Raw genomic sequence first — 21,869 nt, 5'->3', positions numbered from 1 at the left:
TAGCATCAAGCTTCTGGTCAAAGGCTGAGGGTTCTTCTTTAAAGGTGGTTCTTCTTTCCATTCTAGCTCGGTTTCTTTTGGCAATTAAATTGGCTTCTACGCTGACAACAACATTTTTCATGTCCGCAAGGGTTTGAGGAGCTCTTTCTTTTAACTGGTATGCCATATCCGGGTTGAATCCGTCAGGAAATTTGTACAAGGCCAGATCAGGTGGAGGCCTTAAGTTCTGTGGTATTGCGTTATATACATTATTGAATCTTGCACAGTACTCCAGAACAGTCTCTTGAGGACCTCGCTTAATTGTGTCATATTCAGCTAGTATGTGCAAAGGATCTTTCTTTTTCTCCCATCTGTTAGTGAAGGATTGGTAAAGCTCATCTGGGGTGGTTATGGAATTTGCAGCAAGTGATCTGAACCGAGTTCTTACATCACCTGTCAAACTCTGAACAAAAATTCTCATCCTTACACTATCATCGTCTATCTCATAGTTTTCAAAATAGTCTTGCATTTTTTTGGTATGCTGAATGGCTGTGAAAGGACCGGTGCTGTCAAAATATGTGATTTTAGATTGGTACTCTTGAGGTAAAGCCCCAACGTTAGCAGGTAATTGCAGGGGTGCATATCTATTAGCCATATTGGCAGGTATAAGTGGAACAACGGGGATAAGTGGAACAACATGAGTGACAGGGATCACAGGGGTAACTGGAACGCTGGAAACAACAGTGGTGTCAGTATGTGCAGTGAATGAAGGTGTGGAAGGAGTCCTACGGGATGTAGATGACGAACTGATGGAAATAGGGGTTGAACGGAACAAAACCTTGACAGGAGTCGGAAAACAGCTAGGGTAAGTTGTTTCAGGGCTCAAACCATCAAAATTTTCCTGTCCTTACTTCCTAAGGATTTTAGGGATTATATTAGGGTTTTCAAAAACAGCTGGAGGGTTGGGGTCTGGATTTGACCTGGTATATCGTGGATTTTTCTTGGGAGCCAGCTTCTGAATTGTTTTTTTGGGTATTTTTCCTGGGAATGCTTTTGTAATCGACAAGGGACTATTTAAAATATGGGACAACTTGTTTGTAACTTAAAACTAGCATGAAGATTGACTGAAGCAGCATTTATTTGCTCCTGTTAATGCAAAGCAAAAAACAATCTCAAAGGCTTCCTGGCTGACATTCAGGCTTCATTTGTAGTTTTAAGAGATAAACAGCAATTGGAAAGTTTGATTTATGGTCTCAGCAGAGCTTTCTTACCTTCTTCGTGAAACTATCTGAGGAAGTTCCCCAGTGGAGTCCCCATTATGTTATCACTCAGGTTGTCCTTAAGCTCCAGAAAGGATACGGCCGAGGTAACCACAGACCAACTTTGGACTGCAGGTTCTAGCCAACCTACAATCAGAGAGGACTCTCTCTTTTAGATTTAGCTTTGTTTGAAAAGGATTTTAGGCTAGGTCTCGAGTTCAGAGGGTTTTTGTTTTGTTTTTGGTGGGAAAATTGATGTTTTCAGACAGAGAGGCAAGGCATAGTCTGGAAGTTTCAAACCATTGGGCATGGAGTCAAGGAGAAAAACTGCTGGTGCTTTTCCTTTATAACAGTGAGGGAAAATGGAGCAAGATAGCTGAGCATGAAACAATATTTCAGGTCTAAGTGATGGAAAGAATGCTAAGTAATGAGAGGCAATTAAGAATCTCTCAATCAGCTTAACAGAGGAGGTAACAGAGCGCTACCTAGGGGCAGTAAAGAATCCCTAGATAATTGGTAGACACAGGTGAATTGGGGTAAACATGAGCCAAGAGGAATTCATATTCATAACGAATTCAAACAGAGGAAAACATAAAGGAATAGCAGAAATTGAGCATAGAGAGTATTTAAACTAATTCTAGGCTATTCTTTCTTTTTGCTATCTAGATAGTGGTAAACAATAAACAGAGGTAAGATGCACTTATTGCTTCAGGCTACAACACAAGAATTCCATCTTCATATCTCCAAAACATTCATTTACAACAGACAGTCTGCTCTCCAAGCTTTCTGCAATCTTTGATTATAGAAACAGTCAGGTATATAGTGCGAGTCTCTAGTGAAAATTCTCAATCGACCAACCCTTAAAACTATACAGAGGGTGGTATATATAGGGCAGAACTATCTGCAGAGTTCTTTATTACATCTTGACCTAATTAGGTCATAAAGAATAATTAATTTACCTACTCCTATCTGAAATAAATGCATGAAAATATCTCAGGCTGCGCTGGGGTGGCCGTATTAAAACTGGATCACTTATGTAGTCCTTGGTGGCTTGGTGCAGGTGCTTCTGAAATAAATGTGCATGGGTTTCTGCTTCTTTACTGTCTTGTGGCTTTGAATGCCTTAATTGTGATTTGAAGGAAAGGATGGGCTGATGATGCCTGATTTGACTTTCTGGGGGCTTCATTAATGTACAGGTGCTTCGAGCCCCTAAAGAATCTTTGCTGATACTCTTTGGCGTCTTTTCTTCCTTCTGATACTCTTTGACAAAATCTGGACTGCTACTCTGATGTGCTGCGGGTCTAATCATGCATTGATGGCCGCTGTTCGGCCTCTGCATCCTCTGGAACTGTCTTCTGCTCCTTTCGGTATGCTCTGCGAAGAAAACGGGTCATTTTTGCGCCTTTTGGGCTTCCTGGGGCCGTATGATGAAAAAATGCCCTGAAGATTCCCTGAAGATTCTCCATTTCGGCCTAAAAAATCCTGCGATGAGCGATTTGGCGCAAATCGCTCATCAAAAACTGCCTCAGAATTGGATTCCGGGGCTCCGAAGTGCGACTTTTGCTCCTTCGCACCAAAAAAAGTGCTGATGACATCAGCATGACGTCAGCATGATGTGACGTTGTACGGTGGGTGATGTCAGCGATGACGTCAGCATGATGACGTGGTGGGATGACGTCAACATGACGTCATCATGTACGGACAGTGACGTGGCATGACACATGGCAAGGGGCCACGCAGGCAGATGACTCGGCGACATGGTGGCAGGAGGCCACACAGGCGGTTGACGTGTCGCGGTGACTGGGAAAGGGGGTGACGTAAGCGGCGACGTCACAGGGCAGGAGGTGGTAAGCGGTATTGTGGCGCACTGCTTTTTGGAGATGGTGGTTTCATGAGGGGGGCCTCCGCCACAGCCGAACGCTTGACGCGTGGCGGGAGGTACGGCGGTAATACCGCCCATCTCCCGGACGCTAACCTTCGGGCAGGTTGGGGATGGGGCGGCCCGCCCAACGTTGATCTGCGGGGCAGGCAATTCAACGGTTGGCGGCAGACGCGAGGTGGCAGGTAGTTAGGGCGGGGAATATACGCAGCATATTCCGTCTTTAATATAGCGCGCGGGTGGGTTATAACTTAGGGAACGGTGGATTATGAGGGTTAACACGGGCGGGGTTAATATTTACAGTTGGGACTTAGGGTAAGGGGTAAAATATGGGTTAAATGCGCGCGGGGTTAGGATTTTATGTACAAAACTTTGGTTTGGGGGTGAATTAGGGGGTTTTTGAGGGTTTTAGGGTTAGGGGAGAGGTTATTAGTCTGACCAGGTGTCAGATTAATCCCTGTTATGACTCGGATGGGCTAAAAACAACCCCAGATGGACTATTTTTTCCCCAGACTTAAAAAAATGTGGCTATATTGCCAGGGTGGGGATATTTACATAGGGAAGTTTATATACATAGTTTAATAGGGGGATGGGAAAATTGATAGGGAGTTATATAATACTGTTAATAGTTAATATGAAGGTGACCAACAGGCGCTAAGGTCAGGGACCTTAGGCTAAATTTTGGGGAAAAGAATTTGCAAAGAGATGAAGTCCTTGAGTGAAGCAGATCTTCACCAAGGCAACTGATATGGATGATGATGAAACTGAGAGGCTCAAGCAGATCTTGTCCTCTTTGGGGAGTTAGTAAGTGACTTGGGGAATTAGAAGAAGGGGAAGTTAATGATGTCTGGCTTTGATCTCTTTCTGAATGAAAACTGCCTGCAATGTGATCTGTAAAGATAAAACACAGTTTGAAACACAAAATTGATCATGAATCAGCTTTCTGCAACCACAGCTACCTACCCATCCTACTTTCCTAACATTTTTTCTTCTTTTCTGATTTGGGTGCACTTAGACTTGCAGACCCAGAATTACAATTTTTCTTTTGAATGCTTCCTATCTAAATCTGCACTTATTTCTGCCAGGGCCCAGATTAAACAGTTGGGTCCCTTTGATTCTCTACCTATCTACAAAATCTGCCAAGGTTAAACTGTTTGGACAGATGCATTCTCTATATTCTACAACAGGAAATTGAAACCTAGGGAGACCAAGATTAGACTGTTTGGACCTCCCTTAAATGAAAAACTCTTCAAAACTGGGACAACTCCTCAAAAATGGAATCAACAGTGGCATTTGGACCAGCACACTTCATGGCTTTCTTCTTTGGTCTCATCTGGAAATATGGAACACTGCAGCTTGCAAAGTATGACATATTTGGCATGTAAAAATGTCAATCATGAAAAATGATACCCTGTTGCAACAGGAGGCTAACAGTTTGCATTGAGTGACTGTTTTGTTGCCTTGGTTTTCTTGGTTTTGGAATGATCTCTCTACCCTCCCATAGGTAGGTGTTCATTGAAAAAAAATGATATTCCATTCATTCTAGTTGCATCCTAGGATTGTTATATACACACGGTAAGGCCTAAAAACTGAAACATAATCCAAGATCAACTCTAAAATGAACTAAATAAGTCTAACAACGAATTGGAACATAACACACACATTTAGAGGTCTAGGCTAGAGATGTGCTCCTGCGTCGTTAAACCTAGTCACTTTTGTTTCCACTCAAGGTTGGGTGATTCCTCCTTCTATGACTCAATAGTGGTCTAGCACGGAATTGTGCTCTCATGTACCGTCGAGTATATGCTGGAAGACCCCACTAGGTTATCATCCTTTATCCATATGAAGCTGTGTCTTCCACCTTACAAGCCGTAACACACCGAACACAGCATTCGGGAAGATTGACTACCGTACGAAAAATCCTTTGTTTTCATATGACTACCAAGGTGTATATGCAGTCTTACGGATTTGTCTGGTAAACATTTTTCCTAGTTCTCCAGAGTAGTCACTTTCGTTCCTTTTCGGACTCCCTAAAAGAAAAGGTCCATGTGAGAACTTGTCACTTCAGGCTCATTAAATATTCGAAGGCGACTAGAGTCATCTTTTGTCCTTTTCTCGACTCTTTAAAGATGGAAAGGTCAAGTTTTGTTCCTGTGTCTTAAAATTTATTCGGCCACGATTCACATTTACCTTGTTAGATCTTGTTTGCGTTAGCTTGAGTAGGGTCCTTTCTTGTTAGTTTGCCTAGGATTTTTTGAAGTCATCATCCTAGCGGAATCACCGATCCCGTCTCCCGTTCCAAGTGACCAAGGATCTCCTTCTTCTGTTGCTCCTGAGGTACCGGTTGTGAGTGATACTCTCCCTATTATTCCGAGTATCCAACCGATTAACTCTCACACTCTAGAGGATGAGACTTACGAAATTCACTGGAACCCCGTTTGGGAGCCTTCCAAAGAAGATATTCCTGGTACTCCTCCTAGTGTTTTGGTCCCAATGTCTTCTTCCGATATGGAGGACACATCCCCCGTCACAAGTGAAGAATCCGTTGCGGCGAGCGGTGAAATTCCCACCTCAACGGAAACTGCACCTTTTCGTATCAACCCTCTTGGTGTTATGTTGCCTTTATGCTATAAGGATTTGAGGGATGTTATGTCTTCTAGGTCCCCCCTTACGAATTCTATGTGGTCGCACACCATCACTTCGATCTCGGAGTCCTTTATTCCTCAAATTCACAATGTGTCTGTCACTTCTGTCCCGACTATTCCAACTGTTTGTGTGGCTTCTTCAACCCCCATTGTCGGTGCCGTTACTGCATCCTCAGTTGTGACCGCTGCTACTGGACCTTCTTCAGGGTCAGCTAATAGTGGCCCATCGACATCCGTCCCCAGAGTTGTTGATCCTACACTAAGTGCCCCACCTTCTTCTGGTTCTATTCCAGCAGGGGGGGCATACGATCAATATTTGCATGCTCTTCAGAATCCGGATCCTCAAAATCCGTTTCATTATTATGATTCTAGAGGGGCTCATATCTATCACCGCGAACCTCTGCCACCTCAGCCTGCGGTTGAGGTCACGGTCCCATTATCCATTGCTTGGACCACCACTGGTTATGACGGTGGCCAAGTATCACCTGCACATCTTCAAGGACCACCTTATCAAGGCCAACCGTCTTACATGCAACCCTCTTATGGTCAACAGTATTACAGGCAGTCTTATCCAGGGCAACCTGGAGGCCCACAAGGATAACCCTTCCAGTGACAACTTTCGGCCTCTGGTGGTCCGTATTTTACCTACTTTGCGCAACCTTCTGGTAATCCGGGACAACCTTACATCCAACAAGGTCAACCTGGTATCCAGCAAGGCTACCCTTCTGGACAAGTCGATCAACCTTACGTTCAGCAAGGCCAACCCACTGTCTAGTATGGTTAAACATTTGGACAAGTCGGTCAGCCTCAAATCCAATCAGGTCAACCCACTGCCCAGCCTGCTCAACCATCCATCTATCAGGACAACCCTCAGTTGTGCAAGGATAGCCCAACACCCAGCAAGCTCAACCTTCCGAGCAGATGGGTCAATCTCAATCTCAACTAGGTCAACCTTCTGGCTAGATGGCTCAGCCTCAATTCTCTCAAGGACATCCTTCTAGGCCTGCTCAATCGAGCACTCAAATGATTGTTGCTTCTCAATCTCAACTCGGTTTTCAGCCTTAGGCTGGGCTCCAGACCCAATCCGGTCTTCAAATGCAGGTTGGATCTCAATCCCAACCGGCCTGTCAAACACAACCTGCCTCCCAGGCTCAGTTTGGAGCCCAACCGCCTTATGGTTTCTAGCAATCCCAAGGGCAAACTCAATTTGCCCCGTATCAAAATTATCAACAATTGTAGGTGAGTCGTTATTAGAATTACCAGAAATCTTATGTTGCTCCTGTAGGCCAAGTTGGTAATCAATGGAATGCTGGGGGGCAAATCCAGGGTCAGCCATCCTATAACCCCTATGGAAAAAATCCCTATGGACAACACCCTTCTGGGCCAAATCCGTTTGGACAAAATCAATGGGGGCAACTGGCAGCTGGCTGGAACTCTGGTACCACCTCCTACTCGTGGCCTCAGATGTCCTTTAACCCTCAATTACCCTTTTTAGCAATGTTGGAATTACCGTATGTGTCCAAACTAACAAATGATCCTATTCTTCATAATCCGTATTGGCCCCCGGTTCCAACTAAGATTCCCGGTGATTGTCCCAAATTCGATGGTAAAGCTGGAGAAGATCCCCAAGCTCATGTCATGACTTATCATTTATGGTTTTCATCGAATTCGTGGCTTGATGATTCAATCCGGCTCCGCCTTTTTCAAAGGACTCTCACTGGCTCTGCTGCTAAATGGTATATTGAGTTATCTCGCGGATCTTTTCAGGATTTTAACTCGTTGGCTATGGCATTTTTAACTCATTTTCAGTTGCTGATTTGATATGAAACGAGCACACACCTCCTGACATCCTTGAAACAGACAACGACTACGCATATCTCTGATCATATCCATGAATGGAGACGACGTCGTCGTTTGATTAAGTTTTGGATTCCCGATCAGCTTCTCACCGACTGGTTCATGACCTCATTCGTCGGTCCGATAGCACAAGACATTGCTATGGGGCATGTGTAACTGAGGAGCAGGCTATTGCACGCACTTAGTTCCTTGACTTGGTTTACTCCCAGTCGATATGCTATATGATTTTTTGCCTGATGCCCCGAGACCCGGAACTTCCAAAGCCCCGCCAACACCATCTATTGACGGTATCATCGGTTTCGTTAATCCGCCTTCCAAGAAAACTTCCACGAACCCTGGTGTTGTGGAGGTAAATCCCCTCTGCGGATAGAGGCAATCCCTATTAGCCCAAATCGGGTCTAGCAACAATCAAACAACTCTAACACGCAGGTTCCTAATTGCAAATCAAAGACCGATGATGAGGGCCTACCTGGATTCCAACGCTAGTACTTGTAGAAGAGTCGTCGCTCCCATTCCTTTGCTCCCGCTGGTCACAATCCCCACAATCCTCGTGAACGGACACCTGCACATGCAAAGAACGACACAAACACAAGAATAAAATCCAATAGATGCAACTATATATCAGTCAGAAAGGATATAACTCATCATCATCACAAATAATAACTAGAGTGGAACCATAATGATAGTCGTCTATTATTGATAAACAACAAAAAAGAATACAAACATAGTTCTGACGTCAAATCCTCCTTTGGCTGGGTGATCAGTAGCACATGCCTTGCAAGGTTTGTTGGGAATGGGGAACAAGCCTCTCTCTCCTTGGTTACTTGGAAAAGAATCCCCTCACTTTAGATTTAGCTTCATGGGAATGAAGAAGGCTTCTTGTAGCATAAGCTTAGCAATTCTCAGACTTAGGGACTTAGAATTTGGAACTTGGAGACTAACTTGTCAAAGGCAAAAGGACAAGCTTTTGTAGATAGACGAGAAGGAGTTAGGGTCATCCACAAGATTCATGGGATTGGCTTTATCACTAAGAAGCTTCCATGAGAGGTGGAGAACTACTTCCCTTCTATGGAGATTCGAAGCCCAACTGGACTAACTCAAGATGGAATCAGTTCATGAATAGGTTAGGAAGAACCTTCGTAAGTTGGTTTGTTAAAAACTTTACCCAACTGGGCTAGCGCGAGTGCGACTCTGAGACAAAGCGCCAGCTGGCGCGCCCTCTTTGGAGGATTTTCCCCATTGGCACGAGTGATACACAGTGGAACCGCGCCAATGGAAAAAAGGGCTATTTTTATGGGTATTTTGCAGAAGGTGTCTTCAGGGCTTATGAAGTACATACTCAAGGGGATACAATACAAGTGTTTTCAGGTTATTTCACTTCTCACAGGTCCTGGAATAAGTCCTCCAATGTGCGGGAGAAGGGGTAACAGGGATGGTGACAAATTACTGTGTAACACCTGGGAAGCAAAAGTCGAATGCTCCGAATGAAAATACTTCTTAGGCTATATCCAATTCTGGTAGTACTTCCGAGGTTAACGCCATTCAGTCCACCACGGCAGACAAAGCCTCGAAAGGAAAGAAGAAGGGAAAAGGAAAGAATAAAGCGGATCAACCTAAGCAGGATTCCCCTAAGCCTCCACCCGAGGACGGCGCCAAACGTAAGCCCAAGTACCCTTGTCTTATCTGTGACGAGGATCACTATACCAAAGACTGCCCGAGGCAGTCTAAAGTTAGTCATTTGTTGAAAGGTGCTCCCGGGACTCCTGCTGTGCTCAAAGAGCCTTTTCCCTCATAGAAAATGCAAATGGTGGCTAATCCATCTCAATCCTCTTCTCCCTTTGGTTCTCAAGTATTTATGGCCGGGATGATTCTAGTCCACATTAGTATTTGGGCAAAAGAGTATCCGTCGCCTGTCGGGAAAGAGCTTGCAGTCCCCTCTAGCGCTCCTTCGTCCAGTTCTGGTCCGCTCCATATCGAGAGACCTAGCACTGAGACACCCGTCCGATCCCCTCCTAAAGGTGTACTCCGGAAATCTTCTTACAACCCTAATGCTCGTGCTGCCCAGCACTACAACATCGTTGAGGACTTAGCCCAGGCTCCATCATCTATGTCCGCTTTAGAAGTACTCCAGAGTTGTCCCTCTCATAGGAATTCCTTGCTATCGGCCATCAGTGGCATAGACCTGGCTAACTCGGATCTGATTACTTTTGACCTAGAGAGCCATATACCGAGACTGCCTCACCAAATTTCCTTCCTCATTCGGGTCATCATCAATTCCAAAACGATTCATCGTACAATCATTGATGAAGGTGCTTCAACTTGCATCATGTCTATTGCCTGTTGGAAGGCTATTGGTTCTTTGACTATGAGCCAGTCTCCTACAACCTTGGAAGCCTTTGATGGGAGAGAATCTCGCCCTTATGGTATCCTCCAACGTTTTCCCATTACTTTGGAAGGGAAGACGGTCGAAGTGGAAGTTGAAGTGGTTGATGATAATCTTACCTAAATAGTGGGTTCTTCCCCCCGCTGATCAGGTAGAATCTTGGGGCGATGAGATGCCGTTGAGTCCTGCTGAGCTTAACTACGTCAAAATTGTTTCTGCATCGGCTCCACCTTCTGAACCTGCTCCCTCGAGCAGAGCTCCTGACTCGTACGCTCATTCCCCTTGGCTTTGAGATGATGCTTCTTCGGACCCTTTAAGGGAAATATTTCCTTTTGATGAAGCCATTATCGAGACCATGTCTCTCGAGGAACCCCCTAGGTCTGATCATCACCATCATTCCTCGTTTCTCCCTGCCCATCGGGAAATGCTTACCTGTCTCGAGCGGTTTGCTCCTTGTCTCCCATCCCAACTCCTTCAGACACCCATTCAAATTTATCAAATGTCTTCTGAAGGAAATATGGGGAACATCACACAGACCCAGCCCATCAACATCTCTGTGAAACCAGGGATTGTCGAGCATATCCATGTCGGAGTCACTTGTACTCGAGAGGAAATTTAGCTCTATATTGCTCTTTTTCACGAATTTCATGATGTCTTTGCTTGGTCCTACGAAGAAATGCCCGACATTTATGCTAGCATAGTGGTGCATGAGATACCTACGTATCCGGGTGCTAAGCCTGTTCGCCAGTGTCTATGCCCCGTGCACCCTTGAAAGACTGCGGCTATTAAAGCGGAAGTTGAAAAGCTTCTTAAGGCTAGTTTTATTTACCCCATCCCACTCACATATTGGGTCTCCAATATCGTCCCTGTGACTAAAAAACAGGGTACTATTCGAGTCTATGTTGATTATCGTGATATTAACCGGGCTTGTCCCAAAGATAACTTCCCCACACCCTTCATTGACCAGCTCATTGATGAGTGTGTTGGGAGCGAAATGTATTCATTCATGGACAGTTTTTCTGGGTATAACCAGATCAACATTGCACCTGCAGATCAACACAAGACTGCCTTTATCTGTCCATGGGGCACTTTTACCTACAAAAAGCTCCCTTTCGGTTTAAAGAATGTTAGTGCTACCTTCCAACGTGCAATGTCTTATGCATTCCATGACATTCGACACATTGTACAACCGTACCTGGATGATCTACCAGCTCATTCAGCAAAACGCCAGGACCATCCTGCTCATCTTCGCGAAATCTTTCTCCGTTGTCGACACTACCGCATTAGGCTTAATCCTCATAAGTGTGTCTTCTGCGTTGAGTCAGGCAGACTTCTCGGGTTTATCGTCTCCCGAGAGGGAATCCATTTGGATCCCCTTAAAGTCGAGGCTATTCTGAATCTTCCTCCCCCTGCTTCCTTACAGTAATTGCAGAGTTTGTAGGGCAAAGCGAATTTTTTAAGACGATTCATTCCGAACTATGCCGAAGTGGCCAAAGGTTTCACGTGGTTATTAAAGCGAGATACCCCTTTTCATTGGGATGCCGCTGCTCAAGAGTCCTTCGAGCATCTCAAGGGTCTCCTTGTTTCTGCTCCGTTGTTGCGTCCTCCAAATTATCATCGCGACTACACTCTGTATTTGGCCACTGCCGATACCACTATTGGCATGGTTCTCGTTCAAGATGATGATGATGACACTGAGCATGTCATATATTATCTCAACCGCAATCTTCTAGATACGGAAACTCGATACGCTTACATCGAGAAGTTGGCATTGGCCGCCGTTTGTGCCATCCAACGTTTCCACCATTATATCTTGTTGTGCACTACGACAGTGGTTTCTGATTGCAACCCGATGACGTACATTCTGTCACATCAGCTGCTGGGGGGCAAGTACTCGAAGTGGATCGTTATCCTCCAAGAGTTTGACTTGGAATTCACCACCGCCAAGTCTAAGAAATCCCTTGTCTTTGCTGAGTTACTTTGCTCTTTTCCATCTCCTACCACGCCCTCTCGGTCAGAGGACCATATCTCGGACGAAACTCTATTCCTAATTAGCACCCTCGATCCCTGGTACGGGGACATCATTGTATATCTGTAGATGTCCTCTTTTCGTCCCGAGGTGTCTAAGGATGCTCAGCAATGGATTCGTCATCAGTCTCAGCCCTATCGTATTATTGGGGACACCCTGTACTGTCTCGGCGCTGACTCTGTTCTCCGCCGATGCCTGACATTCGAGGAGGCTGAGCAAGTTTTGAATGACTGCCATTCTGGCGCTTGTGGTGGTCACATGTCCGTATATGCTACTGCTCAAAGATCCTCTGCACCGGTTATTTCTGGCCCTCCATCTTTAAGGATTGCATTCTTGCCATCCGCTCCTGTCACGAGTGCCACATCTACCAGCGGAAGATGCATGCGCCTCCCGCTCCATTGCACCTTGTTGTAACCGTCGGCCCTTTTGCAAAATGGGGCATTGATTATATGACCTGTAACCCTCGCTCGGCCGGGGGGCATGGGTATATCTTCGTTTCCATCGATTACTTCACAAAATGGGCCGAGTAGATGCCCACATTATCTGAAGATGGTCACACAGCGGCGCAATTTCTGTTTAATCATGTTATTTCACGGTTCGGAGTCCCTCAGGCTATCGTCACTGATCACATGAAGCATTTCCATAATCACATGATGACTGAGCTAACAACCTAGCTAGGCTTACGGCATGATAGTTCGACTCCATACTATCCTCAGGCCAATGGCCATGTAGAAGCCGTCAACAAGGTTCTAGTTATGATGCTTCAACGTACTGTTGGCATGCACAAGTCTAACTGGCACTTGATGTTGTTCTCCGCCTTGTGGGCCTATCGAACCTCTGTGAAGGATGCCACTAGTTTCACTCCATTTCAATTAGTTTACGGACTGGGGGCTACCCTTCCAATCGAGTGCGAAATCCCTTCTTTGAAATTGGCCATCGAATTACTCCCCAACACTACTCCGGTAGAAGAATGCCTTCTTTACCTAGAACAACTGGACGAGACCCATCGGATAGCCTCTCTAGCTATCAAAGCACAAAAGAAGAGAGTGAAAACTCACTTCGATCATACTGTCCAAGGAAAATTTTAAGGATGGAAAATTTTCTTCAAGTTTAAAACATTGGCGAATCTCACTAATCCCTAATATGCAAATTATAAATGTTTATTGATATATTTGTAAAATTATTCAAATTTATAATTATTTTATATATAGTCTCTATATAATTTTGGCGATTTTTAAGGTAAAATAATTTTATATTCTAAAATTTGGGCGAATCGTCTTTTATAAAATTGGAAATTGGCGAATCTTTTTTGTGGAAAAATCATGGAAAATTAGCCCACTGGGCGAACATTAGCCCCTAAAATTTTCCATGATACTGTCCATCCTCGTTCTTTTGTTGAGGGAGATTTAGTCTTGCTCTACGATCAAGCGAATGATAAGTTGGGGGCAGGCAAACTCGAGCCCATGTGGCACATGCCTTATATTGTAAAGAGACTTTTGCAGAAAGGGGCCTACAAGCTAATTGATTATGAAGGCAATCCTCTCGATAAGCCCCAAAATGGGCTTTACTTGAAAAAGTACTATGCGTGAATCCCATGCACTTTGGTTTGTACATATGTGTGTTTTAGCAAGTGTGTTGTGTGTGTGTTTTCATGTCTTTGGCTTGGTGTGAAGGCATGATTGCTGCTTATTATGTCTTTTGCTTCTTATGCAGATGTCTGGTGCACCTTACGTTGGTTTTGCTAATGGTGCCTGCCACAGTACCCGCAGCTTGTCCTCTGTGGCGTCGGTGATCTACGATCCTCATGGTGAGTTGATAGACCTTCAAGATGTCTGTTTAGGTTGCACCACAAACAATGTCGCCGAATATAGTGCTGTGATTGAGTTACTGGGTGAGGCAATTAATCTCGGTATTCGTACATTGGTTGTGAGCCTAGACTCTCAGCTTGTCGTCCACCAGCTCAACGAGCGATATTCCGTTAGAGACCATCAGATTTTAACGCTGTATTTACATGTTAAATTGTTAGAGAGGAATTTTGATTTCATTACATATCAACATATTCCACGATGACTAAACACGTTAACTGATGCATTGGCTAATCATGTATTAGACAAACATTTGCGTAACATGTAATTAAAACAACATACAAGAAGCATGTAAAACACAATAATAGACCATAGGAATATATATACATACATATATATATATATATATATATATATATATATATATATATATATATATATATATATATATCTATATATATATATATATATAGATATATATATATATATATATATATATATCTCATGTGGCGCACCGAGGCACTCAAAAATAAGTGTACATGTCCAAATAGAGTCTGTGTTCTCCATACATCTGAGACACATGTCTCTCAAAAAATCACCAGCAGGAAATAAAAACCTAGGTGTCTACTGCGGTGGGTTGTGCTCCTTATAGTACACCGCCGCTTGTGTCACCCGCCTCAATAGGCGGTGCATCCTGGGTTCCACTCCTACTGTGTGGATCTGGGATGCTCTGGGGACCTCCTCGATCCCCATGTAATATGTAATCCTTGCTAATAGGCCCTCAAGGTTCTGAATCACTATCTCCATTGTATCATCAGCTGGATGAGCCAAGGCTAGTGCTGCAATGCCCTGCGCATTCCTCCGCGCCTCTGGAGCTAGTCCAATGGGTCTCACTGGTCCTACATTTGCATACCATAGCGTTCGTCATTAGGACATATACATAAAAAATAAAAAAACATCATAAAAAAAATAAAAAAAATGTGTGTGATCAAGTGTCTTACCACCGTCATCCCACTGCTCTCCAGCAGGCAGCTGCATGTCAGGATCTCCGCGGAAGTCCATGCTGGCATATGGCCAATCCTCTAGGAAGATTGTCTGGCACTCCAGCCACTCTCAGAACAATGTCCCCATGCCACTGGTCGTCCACCACCTCCTCGTGGCATGACGTGAGCCCATCGTGTGGCCCTTGTCTCACGTGGCCTAGGTAAATCCAAATCCATGTCCTGTAACTGCAGTGCCGGCACCCGCTCCAGCATGAGCGGGATTGAGATGGATCTATAACCAAATTGCTTCGTCTCTCCTTGATGACAGTTGGTGAGTTGCCTCTTCATGTTCGCCGTCACCATCTCTGCCCAGTTAAACATGGTGGGATTGACACACTCGAGAGCCAGCCAGAGATGGGTCTTCGAAGCCTCATGTTGGGCTTGGGAGCCCGCTGCCCGTGTCACCATGAAAAGCATAGCACGAAGGACCACATCGTCCACTATTGGGATCGCCACCTTCCCACTCCTCGTCTTGCGTGCCCGTGGGGACACTTGAGCCATCAGCATCTCTAAGGAATCACCCCCGGGTCACTGCCCCTCCAGAATGGGCCTCTCACCTCGACGGGACAACCCGGTCAAAAAATATATGTCTGTAGCATCAAACTTGATATCCCGGCCTCGGATGATGAATTTCCCATCTGTGGGATTCCAGGCCCTAATCAGTAGCTCCAACAAGTCAGGTTGTGATCGGAGATGTGGAGTTAGGAAGAATTTGAGAAATCCGCATGCTCGTAATGCATTTTGGCACCCCACATCAGTGAAAGCTTCTATATCGTTGTCATCATGCATCCGATCCTACTAAACAAATGCCATTGTCACCTGCATGACGGGAAAAATCGAATTAGCACTTTGGTTGATCAAGTTTCAACTCGTAATTTACAAAACACAAGTTCGCGTCGTCATTGCGTTTGTTTTAAAAACAGACGCGATGATGCAACGTCTCTAGTTCATTTTTTTCGCGATCATCGCGGAAGTACATCACTTTTCCGCGATGATCGGAGTGCGCTATGTGTTAATTTTTTCGGCCATCGCAGACCCGAAGGCTATAGCCGCGATGACCGAGCGGCGAAACTCGGTTAAAAAAACTGCCCAAATTAACACATTTAAACGTTCAAAACACATGAAAAGAGTATTAAATTGAAGTGCAAGGTAACATGTGTCTACCTGGAACAAGTTTCGGGATGAATGATGCATGGATGGGGTCGAATTCAGCTCGCCAACTTCAGTGCTTCAAGTTGCTCCACGGTGAATTGAACAGTACTATGGTAAAAATAAATGAGTTAATCCCTTTTTATAGTGATTTTTGGAAATTAAAAAATTATATTTTATAAATGTGGGGTTTTTCCTCATTGTTTTGCCACATGGATAGTCAAAATATGGTTTTTAACTATATCTTTATGAATATTGTTCATTTTATCTCGAATGGATTTACGTGTGACGTGTTTTTCTGCAGAGTTTCAGGTAGTGGAATTATGATAGTCTCGTATACACTTGATCCATGAAGTCGTCTTTGAGCTCTTTTCTGACTTGAAAGATGAAAAGATAGCCGAGTTTTCCTCTTGACTCGTTAAAAGAAACAAGAGGCGGTCGCCTTTAAGCTCTTTTCCGACCATTTAAACACAAAAATATTGCCGAGATTTTGTCGTTTCAAGCTCGTTATCGGTTACGAAACGACGTGCTTCCGACCGCTTTTCTACTTTTTTGGGTCGAAGTCACTAGTTACGAAAAGTACTCCTCGATCGTAATGATCGGGCGGTTTTTTCGAGTATCGTTTTATACTTTTTTGGGCTCGAGAGACACAAATCTATGAAAAAGGACCCCCCTGGAGTTTTCTTTTCCGTGTCTTTTTCAAACTCTCTAAACATGAAAAAGACTCCGAGTTTTACCTATGTCGGACTCGTTAAACCCTGACGACATTGGACTCGTCACCATGACGAGACTCGAGCTTCTCCTTCCCAGGGCTTGTTAAACTATTACTAGGTTGGACTCAACAGTAGGTTTATCATTGATTGTCTATGGCAGCTAGTCACTCTTGAACATCGACACTTTTGCTTCTTGTCGGGTTGGGACATCCATACATCGTCATTTTGCCTTCCGCGGGTTTGGGTTATTGTTCTAGCCTCATTCCATCTGATTCATGCCGTCTCCTTCGAGCCTCTCATCCCTTGGTTCCTAAATGCTACCACCCCCCTCTGGAGTCGTGTCGCCGACATGTTCAAGAGTATAATCCTTCTACAGTTTACACCCTCGTCTTCTCCTCTGATACTCTGTTTCGCCATTTGCCACTTGTTCCTTGTCTCGTGTCATTCATGGGGGAAACATTATGGCCCTCCTGCGATGGGTCGTCTCCTGTCGACATCAGCTCATTATCCAGGAGATTGATCTAGAGATCCCATTTGGTACCTTAGAGCTTGCATGCCTCAATGGCAAGTTCTTCGCACCTAACGGTCGACTTTCATCATTGGTCATTGATTGGGTGGTTCCACGAGTGTTCGAATTTAGCTCCTTCTTCACACTTCGTGGATTGTGCTAGACAGTACCTTGAGAGCCATTGGCATTATTGGTGGTTTCTCTCGTGCTTGTTAACGGTTCTCATCATTGACCGGTAATCAAGCGATGTTCTATCATGCTCGACCTCAGCACATCTATTCGCATGTTAGAATTTGTACTATGATCGGATGGGTTCAAGACCCCGAACTTCGATTACACATGTTTGGGCTGCGTGGATTGGTTTATGATTACATGAATCATTGATGGATGGCTGCGACCATACCTTTATCATCATCATGGTCGCAGTATCTGGATGGCTACATCCATACCACAGACCTATTTCGTATGTCTTTTGGATGGCTCCACCCATGCCTAGACTACATGCACTTCATTATCAGAGATATCAGTTGTACTTGCGTGCAGGTTCTTCTAGATGGTGTTCTAGCTCAGTCAGTTTCGAAAAGCATTTCACCCCTCCCTCTCTCTCGGGCTTCATACTTTAGGGGGCATCTGTTACACAGTAATTTGTCACTGTCTTCATCCCAGTCTTCCTACTGTGTCATGTGTCCAAGTCATACATGCTCATGTTAGACAAATTCTCTCTGATGTTGCCAAATGACCCACTTTTCGAAAGGTTTCTGCCTCATCACGTCTGTTGGCCAAATAAACGCGTTGAAGGGCGCTCCAAAACAGCCCGGAAGCGTTGCCATCGCGGAAGTACAGCTAATTCCTGCGATGGTCCGATTTTATGTGCCAGCGCTACTGTCGCTTGTAATCTTCCGCAATGACCTAACTAGCTATGTTGTTCAATAGAAATGTCAGCGCGGAGGATCAGTTATGTGCCCGCGATGATTCAGATTGGGTGAATTTGTTCCAACAGTCGGCTTTCCAGATGACTCCAGACCTGGTTGTTGGCCTAATTTATGTCTCCCTCCTTTCTCTGGCGTGGCTATTCCGTCATTTGTGCTACCTTCCTCGGAGATAAGCTCACTCTTCCACCTTTCATGGAGACTCCTTCTCCTATTTAAACTACCACCATTACTATGTGCTGCTAGTTTTGGAGTTCTTAGTCTTTGGAATGGTTGCTGATAGTGCTGTTAGCGTTTGTGAGTTTGCTAGATAGTTGCTATGAGTGTGACAAGTGTGGGATTGTTTATAGCTTGAGGAAGGTTGTGAAGTGCCCTTAATCTTGTGTAAAACTTGTGAGTGAGAGACTTGTGTGTTGGGAGATCCATCTTCAAAGAGTGAATGCTTGAGGAGCATGCTGGTTGGATCCCTCTTAGAAGGCTTGTGACGTCAAGACTTTGGTTGTAAGCTTACTCTTATTTCATAATTAATGCAATCATTGATGTTTTCCTATGTCTTGTATGTAATGTACTTGATAGCTCATGACTTCTTGACTTTGTGAGTAAATAGATCATTGTTGTTCCAGTTACGTGCTTTGTTGTATTTCCTTTGCATTGTTTTAGGTTGATTACTCATTAGGAGAAGGAAGCAAAAGCTGGAGCAACGCAACGGAACTCCATCGACCACCGGTTGAGGTAGGCCTCCAACTATGACTGTTTAAGGAAAGCTATTGTTGATCTGTCCTTGTTTGTGACTAGACCCACTTTAGGGCTAGAGGGGTTGCCTCTGTCCGCAGAGGGAACACTTTCCTGCATCACAAATAGTTGCCCCTTAAAGCATGAAGTCGAAAATGATAATTTCTAGTGATATGCTTTATGATGTGATGAGGAGGATCTGAAGCAGATGGTGACCTACATCAATTACAATACATAATATCGTGATATCTTTAAATTTTTCATGAATTACTGAGGGAAGGTATACCCATGTTCAACATATAAACTTTTCATTACATGTACGTAAATCAGATAGTTGTCTACAGATATAGACCCATGATAGGATGAACATCTATCTAAATCCATCATACAGATGATTTAGTACTCTCCTGAAATCATAGCCCGGATGGATGAAACTAGATCTAGGGTCTTCTATCTCGACCAATCGTTCGCTCAAGTATGAGTCTAACCATGTGAAGATGTGATCTGGAGTTGAACATGGGAAGACACAGTCTGATTACCAGCCAATGATGTAAGATGTTAACAGACGCGAGAGAAATCACTGATAATGATAATGATTCTCAAGGTACTGTAGTACATTTTGCATGGTGTGAATAGATGTTTTGATGTCGAACACCATACAAAGTATTTTGGTCGAAGGCCTATGATGTCAACTTGTCGCCGTAAGTGAGAAACTTGCCATTGATGTATGCAAGCCTCAAGGTACTGGAAGGGTGTTTCTAAGTCAATCTTCTTGGATAATGTGTCGATGTCGACAAAAAGCGACTCGTTGCGGGAGGGCCTTGATGTATCCCCCATCAACGAAACGAAACAAGTGTAATGATTTTGAAGACAGAATATGACTGACGACACAATGTTCAGGAATGGCGGTCATGAAAATGAAGGTTTATGAGCATTGCAAAGGATGAAGTTTACTGAGTGACTTCTCTTGAACATGTCGATGACACTGACTGAATTGGCAACATTGACCCAAAACCAAAGTGATGTATGGTGTGATAGACCATAGGTATGATAACCATCAAGCAGATAACCCAACCCAAATAGTCACAGAGATGAAGTGAAAGTGTCATGTTCAAGAGTGACTTGCTACCATAAAGTGATTTATCCCTTTTCCCATTTTCCCTAGTCATTGCTGACCAGTACCTCTTTATTTTTTAACAAGATTGAGGAGGATAACATATGCTTGTAGTATAATTCCACCCTTCGATTGAATCCATCGCTATGTGATGTTTTAACGAGTCTAGGGAAGGTGAAACTCGGTCTTGTCACAATGGACAAGTTTGTCGCTATTTGATGTTTTAACGAGTTTAACGACAATGCGAACTCAATCCTTTTCATATTTAGAGAGTTTGAAAAAGGACAAAAAGAAAACTCCACAATTTCTTTTTCTTAAATTTGTCTCTCAAGTCTAAAAAAGAGTAAAATAATACAAGAGAAAACCTATTGACCATGTTCAATCAACGTATTCCTTTTTCGTAAGTAATCTATCTCAGTCCGGAAAAGGGTTAAACTTATACTGAGTAGATTTCATTTCCAATGCATTTACGAGTTGAAAGGACAAGTGCTCGTCAATGTTTTCATTTTTTGAGAGTTTGAAAAGAGCTGAAAGAGGACTCCACTTAGAGGAACGAGTGGTGCCTAGGATATCAACTGGTTCCTGTGATGTTGCAACTTCTTAAAACATGTTGATTTATGTGAAGAGGCTGGCTAATAAAACCACTCATTGCAACTGTTCCTCAAAAAGGGTAAAACAACCAAGTGAAAGCGTATGATCGGCCAAGCAGATAGTGACGATGGAAGGAGAAAAACCAAGGCTCATCTGACGGAAGAGGCTGATAGAATGGAAATCACGAGGGTTAAAATGGAGATGGGTTCATTTTTACACAAGCTTGAACCATAGGGAACTATGCTTGGATTTAGTTTCATGTTTACACAAGCTTGAAATGAAAAACTATGCTTGGATTGGTTTACATGCCCCCAGCATGATGACTCGATTCTAGGTGCATGCCCCCCAAGCTTCATTACATTCACCTAAGTAGACTACTCATGGCTATCAGGTGGATGGAATGAAGGTTCATTTACGAGATCAAGTGAAAGACTCGACTGGGATTTTACGATATCTAATCAAATATTCGAATTGCAACTTTGCTCCAGGGGACCTTGTTTCATTTTTTAATGAGCTTGACACAAGACAAGGAACTCTGCTCAGATTCCTTGTTTCATTTTTTAACGAGCTTGACACAAGACAAGGAACTATGCTCGTGGAACCTGTTTCATTTTTTAATGAGGTTGATACAGTAAAATAACTATCCTTATATTCCTTGTTTCATTTTTTAATGAGATTGACACAAGACAAGGAACTATGCTTATGATTCATTGATCACGACCCATAAGAGGTCGTGACTTCCAGGAGGTTCTCATCAAATGATGGGAGAACAATGCTCTGGAAGGGATATGTAGCAAGGAATCCATTAGAGAGATTTGGTTCCAGTGCCCCCAGTACATAATGCACAACATCATAGAATTGATCGTTAGTTGATGTAGGCATGGAACGGGTTGCCACATAATTGACCAGTGGCAGGGAAGATACCATTGGGACAAAAGGACCATTTAGGGAGGATGGGTGATTGGAAGCTATATTTGGACCGGGAAATGAAAGTTGGTCAATGGTGATAATTCTGCCTACATGCGGGAAACACTCCACTCGAAAGAGTGTTGAAACAATAGCTCCCATGTCATAAACATAATCACACCCAAGAAGTAAATTGTAATCTAAAGGGCCTGGGATTACCATCACATTGAGATAAATTTTTTTTCTTCCCAAAGTAATATTAAATTGAGGAAGGATCCCTAATGGTTGACTGCTTCCTCTGTTAAAAGCAAACAGATTCTGGGTAACAGGCACAAGTGGCGGCGAACC

This window comes from Pinus tabuliformis, chromosome 4_2, assembly GCF_031772625.1.
Source record: "Pinus tabuliformis cultivar Carrire ecotype Pingquan chromosome 4_2, CPIR1, whole genome shotgun sequence".
NCBI lineage: Eukaryota > Viridiplantae > Streptophyta > Pinopsida > Pinales > Pinaceae > Pinus > Pinus tabuliformis.
This window is presented reverse-complemented; position numbering follows the sequence as displayed.